Below are 6,000 nucleotides of genomic sequence, written 5' to 3'. Positions count from 1 at the left end.
TATGTGTGTGTGTCTCTCTCTCTCTCTCTCTCTCTCTCTCTCTCTCTCTCTCTCTCTCTCTCTCTCTCTCTCTCTCTCTTCTTTTTTTACATTTAGTCAAGTTTTGACTAAATGTTTTAACATAGAGGGGGGAATCGAGACGAGGGTCGTGGTGTATGTGTGTGTGTGTGTGTGTGTGTGTGTGTCTGTATGTCTGTCTGTCTGTGTGTGTGTGTAGAGCGATTCAGACTAAACTACTGGACCGATCTTTATGAAATTTGACATGAAAGTTCCTGGGTATGATATCCTCAGCCTTTTTTTCGTTTTTTTGATAAATGTCTTTGATGACGTCATATCGGCTTTTCGTGAAAGTTGAGGCGGCACTGTCACGCTCTCATTTTTCAACCAAATTGGCTGAAATTTTGGTCAAGTAATGACCGACGAAGCCCGGACTTCGGTGTTGCATTTCAGCTTGGTGGCTTAAAAACTAATTGATGACTTTGGTCATTAAAAATCTGAAAATTGTAAAAAAAAAATTGTTTTATAAAACGATTCAAATTTACGTTCATCTTATTCTCCATCATTTTCTGATTCCAAAAACATATAAATATGTTATATTTGGATTAAAAACAAGCTCTGAAAATTAAAAATATAAAAATTATGATCAAAATTAAATTTTCAAATCAATTTAAAAACACTTTCATCTTATTCCTTGTCGGTTCCTGATTCCAAAAACATATAGATATAATATGTTTGGATTGAAAACACGCTCAGAAAGTTAAAACAAAGAGAGGTACAGAAAAGCGTGCTATCCTTCTCAGCGCAACTACTACCCCGCTCTTCTTTTCACTGCCTTTGCCATGAGCGGTGGACTGACGATGCTACGAGTATACGGTCTTGCTGCGTTGCATTGCGTTCAGTTTCATTCTGTGAGTTCGACAGCTACTTGACTAAATGTTGTATTTTCGCCTAAATGTTTTAACATAGAGGGGGAATCGAGACGAGGGTCGTGGTGTATGTGTGTGTGTGTGTATGTGTGTGTGTGTGTGTGTGTGTGCGTGCGTGCGTGCGTGCGTGTGTGTGTCTGTCTGTCTGTCTGTGCGTGTGTGTGTGTGTGTAGAGCGATTCAGACTAAACTACTGGACCGATCTTTATGAAATGTGACATGAGAGTTTCTGGGAATGATATTCCCGGACTTTTTTTGCTTTGTTCGATAAATACCTTTGATGACGTCATATCAGGCTTTTTGTAAAAGTTGAGGCGGCACTGTCACATCCTCATTTTTCAATCAAATTGATTGAAATTTTGGCAAAGGAATTTTCCACGAAGTTTGGACTTTGGTATTGCATTTCAGCTTCGTGGCTTAAAAACTAATGAATGGGTTTGGTCATTAAAAATCGGAAACTTGTAATTAAAACTATTTTTTTATTAAACGATCCAAAAATAATTTAATCTTATTCTTCGTCATTTTCTTATTCCAAAAACATATACATATGTTATATTTGGATTACAAACAAGGTCTGAAAATTAAAAATATGAAAATTTCGATTAAAATTAATTTTCCGAAATCGATTTAAAAACAATTTCATCTTAGTCCTTGTCGGTCCCTGATTCCAAAAAGATATAGATATGATATGTTTGGATTAAAAACAAACTCAGTAAGCTAAAAAGAATAGACATGCAGAAAAGTGTGCTATCCTGCTCAGCGTGACCACTACCGCACTATTCTGCATGGCTTGTCGATTTCACTGCCTTTGCCACGAGCGGTGGACTGACAAAACTACGATTATGGGGTCTTGGTGAAAAAAGCAGTGCGTTCAGTTTCATTCTGTGAGTTCGACAGCTTGACTAAATGTTGTTATTTCGCCTTACGCGACTTGTTTCTTCTTCTTCTCCTTCTTCTTCTCCTTCTTCTTCTTCTTCTTCTTCTTCTTCTTCTTCTTCTTTGCCATGGCAAAAAAAAACACACACACACACACACACACACACACACACACACACACACACACACACATGCACACACACACACACACACACACACACACACACACACACACACACACACACACACACACACACACACACACTCACACACCACTAAACGTTTAATAGATTAAACAAACAACGTTTGACACAATGTGAATGGAGAGCTCTCTTTCTGCAACCGACACCCGCTCAAAAGGGCGCACAGTTTGAAGACACCCATAATTATTCTCATTTTGCATCTCCTCACAAAAAGTTCAAGTAGCCATACCCGTTTTGTTAACCTTGCTAACGGTTCGCATTGGAAGTGTTTGCACTGGTCACGAAGCATCCTCATCACGATGCCAAAGCTACCCTATCTTGACGGTGAAATCCTGCACGAGTGTGAACACACACAATGTTGAGGATCTTGCTCCACAAAAGAACTAAACGGCACAGCGACAAGTGAATAGAGGTATGTCACTAAGACATCGCTTCCACCCTGCTTTTGGGCTACTTTTCGAGAACGTTCTTGTCATTCGGTTTGAGCACTACTCAAAAACCGTTGCCATTCACCCCAGGAGTAAACACTCAGGAAAAAGTATCCTTTGGTGTCCGAGTGGACGTTTTTGATACTAGATAAATTCGGTGGAGTGGACGGCATTGGCGGTACAAGAACTTCAACATGAAACCACAGTGAAAGGGATGTATCTCCCCAAGAGGGTTGTGATTATTCTAGATGAACAGAACTTTCAGCTGAGGGATCAAATTGCGCACATTCATCACAACTGCACACACACACATAGCAACAATATAATATTGTATAGCAAAAAGTACGAACCTATAGAGGCACACACTTATTACTGGGTGGCTGAGTGGTAACGCACTTGCGCTCGGAAGCGAGAGGTTGCGAGTTCGACCCTGGGTCAGGGCGTTAGCAATTTTCTCCCCCCTTTCCTAACCTAGGTGGTGGGTTCAAGTGCTAGTCTTTCGGATGAGACGAAAAACCGAGGTCCCTTCGTGTACACTACATTGGGGTGTGTACGTAAAAGATCCCACGATTGACAAAAGGGTCTTTCCTGGCAAAATTGTATAGGCATAGATAAAAAATGTCCACCAAAATACCCGTGTGACTTGGAATAATAGGCCGTGAAAAGTAGGATATGCGCCGAAATGGCTGCGATCTGCTGGTCGATGTGAATGCGTGATGTTTTGTGTAAAAAAAAAATCCATCTCACACGGCATAAATAGATCCCTGCGCCTTGAGTCTGGGGATACGCGCGCGATATAGGACTTCATATATTATTATTTGTTCCTTCACTATGAAGGAAATATTGACAAACGTGCACATTGAGAAAACATGTGCAGGAATGACGTTTTAGCACAATTGTTTTTATATAATGTTTTGGCCCCACAGGGCTAAGAAACCACACAGCAACAACATTAATTCAATATTAACACTATTGTGACTAGCACTGCCACGGCGTTAACGTCCTGCCTGCCCAAGCTTGCCACCAAGAAACTTCCCAAAAATCAGTAACTGTAAAGAAATCTGTCTAGCAAGCTTGAATTAAGTCCAATCACCACCAAATTTTGTGTACTAATTCAAAAATGGATGCCCAGTTCAGTCGTGCTATTTATAAGTTTGTCACGCGATTTGTTTTAGCAAAGGGGGGTGAAAGGGGGGTGAAAGGGAGATAATTTGTGTTTTTTAACGTTTTTTTGTGTGTGTTTTATTTTCCACTGCTTTTTTTAAAAGTTATTTTTTAACAGAAAGTATTATAAATAATGTTATAACCAAACAAGGTGTAAAACCTATGAATTAGCTGAAATATTGTTAACATTGTACACAGAAATAAGGAGACAGTACAAAGAAAAAAACAAGCAAATCACGCATTCACTCACAGCATCCTGACTCAAATGAAACAAAACTGTAACACTCACCAAATGATGTCTAGGTAATCCATATTGAATATAAGTCACATTTTCACAACAAAGTACCAACTGTACACCTATGAACAATTCCAAAAGGATTTGAAGGCTCCAGCCATCCATTGTTATCAGTGCTGCCACGCCCCCATAGCTCCTGCACGATTCCGAGATACATGTTCGTCTAGCAGTATCACCCCCTACCACGTGTAGTTGCCGACTCGTACTAGCAACAACGGGACTGTTTCTTCCTCAATATCACTGCTATTATCGCTTTCTTGGGGCTAAAACGACACGATGTATCATGATCTACAGGATCCTCAAGATCCAACATCCGGAGAATCTCCTCCCGTGACAAGGCTCGCCTTCGATTCATTTTTTTTGTTCGAAAACACCACGCAAATCCGCACTAATTTGATCAAGCCGGAAGAGAAAACCACGTGTATCAAGGGAAACAACTCAATTTACTGCAAGCTTCAAAAACCGGGAAGCAATCACGAGTCGTGTACCTTGTATGTCTAATACTAAAATAGTCACTTCCCGTCCGTGGGCGTTGCAGCGCTATTACTAATATAGTCACCTCCCGTCGCGAAAGTGTTAAACACGCATGCAGATATACTAATCATACACTCATTACAACTAAAAATGTCACGCAAAAGTCATACTGTATACCTTTTAGTCCTAAATTAACGAAATAAACTTAAAATGAATGAAACAAACTGAACCAATCGTTTCAATTTACCTACTGATTATTATTCATTGAACTATGATACTAAATAACATTAGGGCGGTTACAACACAAAGATTTAATCATTTCATCTGCACACACAAACAAATAAAAAAAAATCATCGCCTATTGCTTACGATTACAAAGCCCACAAACTCTATTTTCCCTTAACATGTTCAAAAACGCTCTTGATGAATCGACACTGTATGATTACTTAATCTAAATCTAAACAAAAACACATCTTAATTGCCATGGCAAACAAATCAAACATTTCTCAAAACAAAATTCGTGTTTAAATAAACGGTATTTACAACAAACATTAGTTGCACCAAGTTATTTTTTTCCAATGCTGCAAAAAAAAACTGGTCTTTTAGACATTGCTTTACAATACTCTTAAACTGGTGAATGGATAAAGATTGGCAAGCCCAAATGTATATAATAGGCCCAACTCGTTTAACAACAAATGAATACTTGACAACCATGGTAATTAAAATATGGACTGATGATTCAAACTCAAACATAGTTTTAACATGAAACATGAAATATTAAATAAACCATCATTCATATCCCAAACAAGACGATATCAATATAGGGCAATTCCAGCGTCACTGACGTGGCATTCGCACAAAAAAATCAGACATTATTCGCCATAAAAATAATAGTCATGATGCCTTTATTAACTCAAATTTGTGCAGAGATTTCCCCAAACACGACAACCTTCCTACCCAAGGTTAAATATGTTGAGGTAAAAAAAGCTAAGGGTACTTAACTTGAGTTTTGAAAAACGTCACTGACGTGGCAAAAATGCTCACCTGCATTTCACTGACTAAGCGAAATTCTAAAATTCTATGAGATTAGCCAAGTAAATGATGTGATTTTGTTAGATCATAGTCAAGACATATCATACGTTCTGATACATAAAAGAAATTGCAAATATCAAACGTATCCTTGCGACTAGCGGTTAATATGTAGCGTCTCTGACGTGGCACTTGAGCGTCACTGACGTCGCACGTGTGAATTCAATGTTCAATAGTGATACTTTTTTTGTTGTTAAAATATAGGTAGTTAAACACGGCCGATTTTAAACTGATTATTGATCTTCTCGGACATTGTTGAACCACTATACGGCTCTGTGTCCCTCCGTCCGTCTGTCCGTTGGTCCGCCCGTTGGTCCGTCGACACCATTGCCCATCTGAATAACTTGTAAAATAATTATTTCAATTGTACATGTATTGATACACTTAAAAGGAACATACACCTCTAGCAAACATATTTAAAGCATTCCGGGTCAAGGTCACTTCTCAAGGTCACCTGTCAAGGTCATTTGTTTTCTTGTACACTTCAGACAACGCCTTGATTTTTCGAAAATATTTCATTAAAACTTGGCGGGAAAACAAGTACAC

Source organism: Littorina saxatilis, linkage group LG9 (assembly GCF_037325665.1).
Source record: "Littorina saxatilis isolate snail1 linkage group LG9, US_GU_Lsax_2.0, whole genome shotgun sequence".
Lineage (NCBI taxonomy): Eukaryota > Metazoa > Mollusca > Gastropoda > Littorinimorpha > Littorinidae > Littorina > Littorina saxatilis.
Note: the sequence above shows the minus strand (reverse complement) of the source record.